This window comes from Empidonax traillii, unplaced genomic scaffold, assembly GCF_003031625.1.
Source record: "Empidonax traillii isolate 1590-97213 ecotype Southwest subspecies unplaced genomic scaffold, ASM303162v1 scaffold631:size1259156, whole genome shotgun sequence".
NCBI classification, from domain to species: Eukaryota; Metazoa; Chordata; class Aves; order Passeriformes; family Tyrannidae; genus Empidonax; species Empidonax traillii.
Window position 1 is genome coordinate 256,089 of NW_020955824.1, and position 11,763 is coordinate 267,851.

Sequence of the window (11,763 nt, forward strand, 5' to 3'; positions counted from 1 at the left end):
CGACTTGACCAGAGTCTGGGAGGAAACAACATTTCTGGCGGCGGGAACCCCCTCCGGCCAGAGCGACGTGAAAAACCCGCAGGGATGGTAGAGAGCCCCTTCCCGAAAACCCCGTTCCTTCCAGCGAGGGTCTGCGCAGCGCGGGGGTGAGCCAGCCTGGCCGGGAGCCGCAGGCACAGGCGGCGGTGGCGGCAGAGGAGCCGGTCGGTTCTGCCGCCCGCCCTCGGCCCCGCTGCCCCAGACGCCGGCAGCGTTCGGGGGTCTCCACTGCCCGCCCGCTTCGGGGTACCGGCGGATGGGGCAAGGCTGCCTCCCGCTGCCTCCCGGCCGGGACCCGCCGCGGCGGCTCCGGCAGCCACTTTTCCCAGTGTCCGAGGGGAGCGGGGACAGAGTTGTCCGTTGTTTTTGTTCCTCTCCGTTTCCTTTCCCTGAGGGATGTCTCCTGCCCTTCCCCTCCCCCGCCCCGGCTTGTTTTTCTTGTGGTTTTAAAGGACGAAACGGTGCGTTTTCGGCTCGTCCCACCCCGCCCCCGCCGCGGGTCCCCGCTGCGCAGAAGGACTGGGCCACGGGGAAACCCCGGCACGGGGGTCCCGCCGCCCTTCCCACCGGCGATGCGGGGTCCTGCGTTTGGTTAGAAAGCGTTTCCACGTGGGGGAACCTTGTGTGTGTGTGTGCGGGTGTGCGCGCGTACTTGATCCGCGAGGAGGTAACAGGATTCTCCGTGTTCAAACCCAGTGGGCTCATAGCCATTAATTTCCTTCTCCTGCTGTCAATTACAGACCCTTCCAAAATCAGATGCCCGCGGAGAACCGCCAGCTGGGTTCCACACGGCTTCGGCGGCGGTTCTCCCCGAGCCGCGGGGGCTCCGCGCCGCTCCCGGGCGCAGGGGTGCCCCGGGGCCGCGCCCGGCACCCACCCGCGGGGGAGCAGCCCCGCGGCGCCTTCCTCCGAGAAGGGAGAGCGGGATTCCGCGGCAGCGCCGCTGCCAGTCGGTAGTTGGCATCTAAAGTTTCATTTACATTTATGAAACCGCCGCTCGGAGCCAAACGGGCGCGCTGCTGCCGGCCCCGGGACCCGCGGGCAGGGCTTGCAGCCGAGCACACGGAGGGACACGCTGAGGTCGCGCGTGGCGGTGTGAAATAGCTGGTACTTAGAAAAATCCTGGGAGGCAAGCTGTACCAGACAAGGGAGCGCCTTGGCCGGTTCGAGTTTAAGCGTGAAGTCATGCTAGAACAGTAAGGAACCAGTATTTACAGTTTTCTGGGTTTTGTTTTGCGTGTTTCACATGCGGAGACTAGAAAGTGTATCTAAGATAAACTAATCAACAGTTTAGATTTAGAGTGAATTATACAATTGTAAATATATTTTTTAGTCTGACCTCAAAGTTTGTTGTTTGAAGCATGCACTTTCTATTAAAGCTCAAGCTATATTTTTGTTTCATTTCCTTAACACTCAGAAGAAAAGTTTCATAAAATTGCTGTGAGTTTGATTTTTCCTTCTCGTATTTCTGAAAATGCTGCTAAATAACAAATACTTGTATACCTGCAGTAGGTATCAGACTGTGAGTAAAGTGAAAATACAGACTGACATTTTGCTGTCTTCCCTATGATTCTTCCTCTGTATTTGACATCTAACGTTAGCTGGGCTATGTCCAAAACAGCTCTTCTTGCTTTCTTTTGAAAGTTCTGGTATTTATGTTACCAGATGCTTTTCAATCATATCTAATAGAAATGAAAGAGGAGTTTGTTGGTTAATCTTTCATGTAGATTGTTCAGATAATTTGTATGATGTTATTAATTGTTACGAGTATATGACTACCGCTGATAAATTTAGTTGACAGTTACTCTTGCTGGATTTGTATTTATTAATGGCTTCACAACACTTTGCAATAGATATTTATTCTTTATGGATAATGCCAATGGAATAAATAAATTGTAAACAAGCAATGTAATGAGTAGGACAACGGTGGTTTTCCAGTTAATTGCAGTTTCCAGTTAAAATATTTCAAACAAGGTAACTAGAAATACAGCTATAGATAGTATCCTGTAGCATATTTTTAGCATCTGATGCAAGCGTTACAGTTTAACACTTTAAACTTTATGCAACTTTCACCTTTCAGTCCTAGAATTAATATTAAACACTGGCATTTGGTGTGGGAAAGGTACCTGTCTCTTTCCTTGATGTACTGGTGGTATTGCACGATGTTCTGCGCAATCCTTCAGTTTTAAAGTTTAAACTGCTTCTTCCTTTTAAGTACAAAAGTTAATAGAGAAAGAAGAAAGAAATTCCTAGAATTTTTGTCAAATGTTCTAGGACACAGCTATTATTTTTTTCCTCTGTTATCTTTTTCCTTCTTGAAAGTAGGGATTTTATGAACTCGGGGTAAAACAGGTCTCCCTTTTTATAAGGAGACTTTATTCAGCATACTTCTATATTGCAGCTGCTGATCATATTTCATAGAGCTGTTAAAGCACTTAAAACCTAAAATTAGGTACTGTCTGGTAGTAAATATTTCAAATCACTCCTTGAAGAAATAGAGAAGTGGGCTTAAATAGAGACTTTTGAAATATAACATTGAAGAAAGGTAATCTTGCTTTGCTTTTACTCAAAATAATGCAATTCCAATCTAAATCACTGATTTCAACACAGTGTTCTTTTGTCCTTAGTTTTTGTTACTCTCCTGCATTTTTATTGTGATTTTATGCTGGCTTTATTTGATATCATAACCAGGTACTTTGTTCAAGCTATGTTTACGACGGCAACATTTGTATTAACAGGTGTTGAATTAACTTCTAACATACCTGTATTTTGAGTGAGTGTTCTTGTGATACTAAGAACTGAAATGTAAATTTCCGTGCTTCCTGGTGTGCATGTTTCTCATGGCTTTTAATTGCGTTTGTTTTTTTCCAGATTTAAGACGAGTTAATTTACAGATTAGTATTTTTAATTTGAAGGGTGGGTATGGGTTTATTGTATGGTAGTTTTCTATTTGTTTTTTTAGTTGAACATAGGAATAGGTTTATTTGCTCCCTACCATTCTTTTTTGCTACTGTCAGGGTTTGCAGGAAGAATGCAAACACAGGGGCATCAGACTAACAGACATCTGTCAAGTTGATCAAGTATTTTTAAAGCTTTTAAGAAGTTCAGTGCTAAACTAAGTCTGGTAGCAGAAACACTCAGATGTCTTTACTTTTTCTTTGTACTTGACAGTCCAGTAGTATTTCTACTGTCTAATGTATCTGCAGTCTTTCTGACTTTTTGTGTAAAAAAACCGGTATTTATGTTATGCAAGTGGAAGAAGAGTTTTGATATTCAGTCATCAGTCGAAAGGTTTATAAGTGAACTTAATATGCGCGATTTTTCTTTTTTGGATTTAAATATTGTGCAAATGTGTGCTCAACTTAACCTTTTTCTGTCATTGAAAAGCGCTAATTGATCTTGCTGACCCTGACATAATAGTATAGTTTGATATTTGAAACCTTTCAGCTTTGGCATGGCCCTTTAATCACCCCTGAGATTTCAGGGCATGGTTCTAGTGCTACTCTTTTAAAAATTAAATAAAAATGGTTATTAAAAATAATTTATCTTCATGGTCTTTTAAAGTCAGTAGATGTTATACCTATCAAAACCCTAGGGTTTATCATATGCATCAAAAAAATTCTGCTTTACTTGTATGTATTAGGTTACATTTTAGAATGTTGCTGTACAAACATCACATTTTTATGAAAAAAAAAATTTTTTTGGCCAAGTCCACATTTCTGTGTTGCAGTGTTATTAAATCTGTCATTAAATCAGAAGTGGTTAAAGGAACTTGGATGCACTTTGCAGTGCAAAAGCTCAGATAAGAAGAGAGCTTATATATCAAGTAAATAATAAAATTTCTTTTAAGAGGCAATAAAATTCACATTTTTAGTCCACATTTTATTTTGTAATGCTGCTAGAAAGATTGCTTTTGGGATGTCTTGTTATACAGTACCTTGGCGAAAACTATTTTAAAGAGGTTTCTTCTCTTTGTCTCTAAGCCTGAGAAATGTAACAAATATCTGGCCCTGTTTTTGCTTTAATGTTAATCAGTGAAAATTACTTTAATGATCATTTATCCTGTATTGAAATGATTCACTGGGCCATCTCAGTCACAGGATTGTATATAGAGTAGTTATCAGACTTTTGAGCAAAATGTCAAATGCGAGTGGGTGTCTGAGGAATATTAAAGTTAAAGCATATTAAAGTTTTAATTTGTTTGAAATTTTTCCATGTCTAAAATTTCCCCACTTCTCCAAGGGAAGATTGTAATGACCAATGATTATCTTCAGAACTTTTGGACGTCCATATACCAGTGAGACTAATTTGATCTTAAGCTATTAGGCTTAGGTACATGACACTAAACTTTGAGTTAGACTGCAATTACCATGGTTTCGAAAAGGAGGAGTTTGAAGGTTTTCTGTGCCTAAATTCCTTTGGAGGTCTGTGTCTTTTTCCTATAATTAAATAAATAAATAAATAAATACTATTTCGATGATTTTTCATTGAGCAGCTCTCTGTAGAAGTAGTGTAGCGAGTAATGTTGCAGGGCTGTGTAGGGCAGTTCAGCTGGATGTAATTTATGTGCTGTCTCAGAAGAACTCAGTCTCTCTGGGCTGACTGAATACTGTGTCTTTACAGTTGCCTCTTACTGTGGCAGGTTTATACAATTTGACTAATTTGGAGCAGCAAATTGGAAAAAAAGACCTCCCAAGACAACCTACAAAACATTCACATAGGGAAGACTGATTTTGTATAGGTGATAACTTTTTAGTTATGTGTTTAGGTTAATATACACTAGATTTTTTGGCAACACTAATTACTTTTGTGACGTGACCCAGTATAAGCTGACATTCTCAGCAGTGTAAAGAATTACTGCTGCCTTTCTTTCTTTAATTGGGTAGATGCAGCAAGTAACTAGTCTACTCTTGAAACATATATAATTAAACCACAAAAATCTACATTAAAATACCATGAAAGGTCTGATTTAGACCACAGAAGTAAAAAATAATAGAGAGCTGAGTTTGCAGTTTTTCAAATAATTCTCCTCTATGACTATGTGTATATAACTACTGAAATCAATGCTGGGGCATGAGGTAATTGGAAACTTAACTTAATGTTTTGTGCCAGATCCTTAGCTGTTGCAAATTGGAGTAGGAATGCTGAAATTACTGGAGTGGTCTCACATTATGCCAGATGAGTATCTAGTCCTCTATTCTTAGTGCAGTCTGTTTTTTTTTATGGGCAATTGCAATATACATTATATGTGTGAGATCACATGCACGGGGAAGTGATCCTGCAATACTTAGGGGAAAAAAAACAAAGGAGCATTAAGTAGAAATGTCCAAAATATGTATTTATTTTCTTCCATTTTAAGACATTTTCGTAAGACTGTGTTAGAATATATATATATTTCTTTTTTTTTTTTTGTAGCATTTTATAAATGACCAGAGAGATGCCTTTTACAGTAATTTTGTTCCTGAAAATTATGCAGTTAGAAATATTGTTAATTGTCTGTATTCTTTTAATTCTGTTCAGGCAACTTCGTTGCCCGTGGAAGTACATACTCAAGTTGTGCTTATTCAGAGACATTTGGTGAATGCCAAGCATATTCAATGAAAGGCATGAAGTCCATTCACCATATTAAATCCCATCTGGATGTTCCTTTTAATTTACTGTAGTATGTACCCAGAACATCACAGAAAATGAAGCTCACCTTGCTCCCAAGAGAAAGCAGCTAAACCAACTTCTGTGCAGTTCAGTTTATGCATCCTGACATCATGCTATATGTGAGGCCTTTCTTCCAGCTCTGCTGAGTGTCCCAGCATAGGCATGGTTTCACAAAAACAGGCATCCCCCAGGGAGATAATGCACATTTCCTCTGCCAAGGTCTAGCAGTGCAACTCAGACTCAGCCTAACATTTCTGATCTTCTTAACACAGAGGACTGGGGAGCTGGGACAGTAGGGCTGAATGTTTTACAATTTACAAATGCAATAATTATATTCTGGGAAAGGGTCTTGAAAATAAAACTTCCTGTTACCCCAAGGCAAGATTTGGGACTGTGGTGGGTTTTCCAAATGGAAAGATTAAAGCACTTTTCCACTCAGCCACCTATTTTTATGTTTATCGTAATCTGTCATGGTAGAAGGAGCTGGTGTAATGTTCATATTAATTTTATTCAGTCAATTGCCTGTTCAGGGAAGCAATTTTTGTGTTCAAAGCACCATATGAGTCCTGAGCTCACTGTGCAGCAGTATGTCTGGGAGTCATCTGCAGTAGGAGGTCTTTAAGCTAAAATGGCCAGATGATGTGTTTCCTAGTAATTTCAGGTAGCTAGTTAGCTATGATTCAGCTTGTTTCCCAGTTTTCTGTTTAAGGGATAATCTAATTTCTCCAAGGGCTAGGTGAGTAGTCAAATTTTTGGCATAAAACAAATGAAGTGGAAGGGTTTGTTCCCTGGTAGTTGTGAAACTGTCCAGCTTTTCGAGGTCGTACTTAGATCTGCAATGAATGAAGTCCAGGATTAGAATAGCAGCTTGAGAGATGCTGTCAAATCAGGACTAAGCCTGCAACAGCTGGATTGTAAGGTTGGTAGGAAGACGTCCAACATTTTGCTTTGGTTTTACCTCATTTTCCAGGAGTATTGGTTCATATAAGCATCAATAGTAGTAACCTCATGTGTGACTAACCATATCTCAAGTTCTACTTCCATCTGGTTTGTGTGGTAGAGGACAGGAAAGTGTGAATCTATGGTTTCACATTTGGTGGCAGTGCTTCTAAAGCAGCCCCTTAACCCTCCTCTGCCGGCCACTCGTTTAAGTTGGATCTGTTCCTTGCTGTGGTTCACAAACAGCTGTGCTGGCAACGAGGCAAAGGTCGGAATGAGTGGCAGCACCCGTGCTGCTGAGCCTGGCAGCAGTGCTGCAGAAATAGCTGCAGAACCACAGTCTCCGTTACCTAATCTGCCACCTCTATTAACTGAAGTACAGGGTCAAGTCTACAGGATAGGTGGAATTTTTCAGAACGAAAACATTGTCTACAAAAATGATCCCTTGGTCTTTAGTCGAAAGGTTTTGTTGATGTTGGGATTATTAACTAAAATTGAAGTAACTGCAAATAATTTGCAGATATATCTGCAGGTTGAAACAATAAGGAAAGTATTGAAGCCATTGGAGAGAACAGGTATGATTTTCTCAAAGGAAGGCAGGAGTTCAGACATGATACCAAATGATAGAGCTTTTTCAGATCTTTGCAATATTGTCCAAAAGCTGGGCTTGCAGGGGACAGGCGGAGTATAACCCCACTAGAAGTAGAACGTCAGTGCCAAGGGCTGCGGCGGTCGTGACAGGCTGTATTCTTTTACCACTATTCCTGGGGAAAGAAGTGTAATAATTTCTCAGAAGTGGCCATTACTTAGCTGTCACTGTAGACAAGTGCTTAATTTATGGCATCTATATTTTTTATTAGCCTCTACCGTCACAAAGTATTAACTTACGTGCTATCACGTTCCAAATGCCTTTTTTTATGTTGTTCCCGTATAACACTGAAATATGCATACTGTACTGCATCATGGGTTTATGAACACTGAACCAGGGATATTATTTTTGATGTGAGTACAAGTTTGATTTCCAAAGATAAGTGTAGTGATGTAATAAAATTCTGAAAGGATTTTGGGCTGACATGATCTTTTGATTAATAAACTTGAAGGGTACAAAATCAACTTGGCATAAGTGAAATGGATTAAAGAGCAAATTAAAGTATAGAATTCACAAATACTTTTTAACAAGTCTTTAAAGAGGATGCTATTACAAAGAGTTTTTTTTCAGGGGCTAGTCATCAAATCAAAACCTAGTTGTTATTTTACCTGTGAAACAAAGATTAGTAAGTACTACAAGAAGTAATACTCTTGTTTAGAACAATTGCTGACCTAATAAAAGAGATTTTTCTTCTTACAAACTTCCTTGTACTTCTGTTGTTAGATTGTAATGCCTGCAGTACTGCTACTACAAAGACTGAGGGATTTGTAAAAAACAAAGAGAGTTAAGAGTGCTCTGTCTCATTGAACAAATTGAGGGCAAGCAAACAGTATGTGTTTCACTACAAACCAGCAGTTTATTTTAAAAAAACCCAACAACTGGAGGCCATAGCAAATCATCATAATGGTATTGTAGACAAAAAAGGAGTAGTAATTTAAACTGAATTAAGTACTTGGCAGAGAGGTTACTTTACCTGTGTAGGTAGTGTGGGTGTAGCTACTACTGCAAAGCTGTACTCTTCCTTAGCTTTGTGAAAGGAAGCTTGAAAAATTGGAGAAGTTTCAGATATAAGACCAGAGGAGTAATTAAACAATTGGAAAATGTGCTTTCAGGGGATGAACAAATTTTAGTTTACCAAAGGAGAATGCTGCATAGTTTGATCACAGCTAGTAAATATGTAAATGGGGGAAGGGAGGTATGGTAACGAATGTATAGTCAAAGCAATTGTTATAATTAAAATCTGAGAATACTTGTTTTTCTCAATTACTTTATATGGCACATTTGCTTCTGGCTCATAGTAAAAGAGACTCTCCTGTAGGATGATGAGCTGTTCCATGGATTTCATGACATTTCCATCTCCTGTGGGGACTGCTGATGAGCTAGGAACCATAGTGAGTGCAGACAGCTCATGTGAGGATCAACAGCATAAACATGTAGACTATACAGCACTTATGGTATGAGACTTAGGATTTTCTTAGTGCTGGACGAAGGCAGTACATAGAAAATTTTCTACTTTTCATTCATTGTGTTCTGATGGTTTCAGTTTAACTTGATGGCTGTGGTTCAGCATTGTTAGGCTTGATGAGTAATAATTGTCATTCTGTTCTGTCAGAAACCACCTGAGCTGCGTGCTGGCACCAGTAGGAATTCCATATTCTGGGAAAGTTCTGCATTCACACTTTTCGTTTTCCATTGTTCATGGAATGAGAAAGGAACACTGTCTCAAATGCAACATTTAGGGGCTATTGTCAACTTTAGTTAAGAAAAGCATTGCATTTCTGCTGCCAAACAATAACCAAAGTACCCATGTTTCTTTTTAGTGGCTTTACTTACATTTCTTTCTGGTGTTTCAAAATGTTCCATTGAAGAACTGTATGCGAAACGCTTGCAGTAACAGGAATGGCAACTGCTGGGCAATGACAGCTAAAAAGGATGGGTAGACTGCACACTTCTTCCTTCATCAGGATGTTTCTAGGAATCCTAGAGAGTATTTGAACTTCTTCAGTAACTATCACTGCATACTCATACTGCTGAATACACTTCAAACTGTGGCATGACTTTTTAAAACAAATAGGATGTATAGATATGATGCTGTCATGGCTTTCATGATGTTATGTGCTTGGATTCTTTGAGTTGTTTTTTCCAGCCTTGTAAAGCTGCTGTTTGCTTTTATGTAGAGGATGTGCTCACTTTTAGATTCTCCTAAATTCTGAAATGATAAGTAGGGTTTCTGTTTCAGACATGACTTTTATTGTCACTTTATGCTATTTTTGTGTCACAAGGTGATTTTATTTTTTTTTAACATGTGAAAAGTAAATTTGACATGTTTTTGGGTGAGAGGAAATAATAAATAATATTTTCAAGTCTTCAGTGTTTCTTTAAATATTCTGGCTAACCAAGTATAACCTTTTTCTTTCTGTTTTTAATTTTTTTTTATAAAGGACTGAAATGTTTTATTTGTTTGTTTACAGCTATTTTCTACAACAAAAGGGAAGGAAATTGTCTCAGAAATTAATCAAAATATGCTTCATAGTAAAAACCCAAATCCTTTTCCCTAAGAAAATCTAGTTGTTCAAAGCAGTGGAATGACCAGCTAGTAGCATCTTTGCATTACTTGTTTGTTGGGGTTTTTTTCCCCCTTGAAACCATCTTTCTTTTTGGTAAGGATTATGTAGGTTTCATGGATATGAAAACACTGTTTTAATTTTTTTACAAATAAATTTCTCTTTATTTTCAGGGGAACACAGTGGGATTCTAGATTAGATTTGTTTACAAATCCAGGCCAGAAACAGTCTCAGCATTTGTTTTATTTATTTCTGTCTGGAATAATCTGTAATTGATTGGAATGAGACAGAAGAAGTCTGTGTGGCTTATCTAAGCATGAGTGAAGAGGTCTCTCACAGTTGGGAGATGCCCCAGAGCATCAGTGGATTTGCAGCTCTGGTTTCAATCTCAACAATTTCATGGTGTATTGTGCAATGTTAGGATAAGGGAGATATTGCTGAGTTTATAATTCTGCACTCTGAAATTCTTAAAGTAAACCTTCTTATTTGTTGCACAGAGGTGGGATGGAAGTGGTAGGAAAAGTAGGGCAGTCAGTTTTACTCATATTTGAGTACCTGTAAAGTTGATACCAGTTTTGCAAGAGATGAATGCTGCACCAAAATGTTATTTTACCTAAACTCAATGAAATACAGTGCTTGCAGTTGTTTGCCAGAAAGTCTGTCTGTTTTGCTCTTTTCCCACTTGTTTTGTTGTACAATGATAGTAGGACAGCAGGCGGATCTCTTGTCATGGGCTCTTTCTGTTTCTTACATGGTTTACATACCTAACTGTTGCAGAGACCTCATGGTCTGAGCTGCTCTGCTATTTTTATCTTGATGCCTGCTTTTGACTGGTACCAAATGGTTTTGTGGTAGTGTGACGTGTTTCTAAGTTGGAAGTGTCTGATGCGGAGTCGGAATAGCACCTTAATTTTTCTTGAATAAAATCTCCACAGATACCACATAAGCAATGCCATTCTCCAGAAAAATCAGTTCAAGGAAGCAAACTGCGCTAAACTGACAATTATACAAACATTCACTGAAGACCATGCAGAATTTGCAAGACTATGTGTAACAAATGTATAGTGACTTGCATGAAAGCTAATTATTTACTGTAAATTTTGAGGACTTTTCAGTATATTATAGTTTGGTGGCACAAATCATGTCCATTTTGATTACTGTATTTTATGCCTGGAATGTATTCACATGCTCAGAAAAGAAAATGGAAATAATAAAATTATGTCCTAGTTATAGATGTGTAATTTTTCAGGGGAGAGAGAAGACAAAAGGAATCTATATGAGCGCAGAACTGTATATGTGTGGTGGGTATTTTCTCTGAGTAGGTCATACTGTCAGGATGGCTTTTTTTGACTTCTTAGCTGTTTGTGGTTTTTAAAATGTGTTAATCATTTGCTCTCCCTTCAAGTTAGCTATAAATAATAGTGTTTCTTACCGCTTTTCCACTAAAGAATTGTTTTTATTAGCGTTGACACTCCTTTTAGGAAAACATAGCACTTGTAGAAGATAGAACACCAAAGCAAACAAAGCTAAAAATTATTTAATGTAAATATAAATTAGTTCTAAAATTAGATATATATCGAGCAATTGCTTTTCTGAGATTATGATGAGAGGCAAGTTTTCATTTTGCCTTCCAGCAAAAGATAAGAAACCTGACATCTTCTTTTTTTGCCAAAGTGTGGACAGTGATCTCCAGTTTTTAGAAAGCTCTATGATTATAATTTTGTTTATTTTCACAGAATCACAGAATTATTGGAGTTGGAAGGGGCCTCTGGATATCCAGTCCAATGCCCTGCCAAGACAGGGTCACCTAGAGCAGGTTACACAGGAACACATCATGTGGTTTTGAATGTCTCCAGATAGGCAGACTCCATGACCTCTCTGGTAGCCTGTTCCAATGTTCTGCCACTCTCAAGGTAAAGA

The 11,763-nt window shown here is 39.1% G+C and overlaps 1 protein-coding gene across 1 annotated transcript in view; it reads left to right on the top strand.

Annotated features, from left to right (window-relative positions):
* The first annotated feature begins 1,081 nt into the window (after positions 1 to 1,081).
* The window catches only part of EYA4 (EYA transcriptional coactivator and phosphatase 4), a 158,218-nt gene continuing 147,536 nt past the window's right edge, over positions 1,082 to 11,763 (top strand). Inside the window, exon 1 of the mRNA XM_027898957.1 lies at positions 1,082 to 1,235. The gene's annotated coding sequence lies outside the window, so the exon portion shown is untranslated. The remainder of the gene's footprint in view (positions 1,236 to 11,763) is intronic.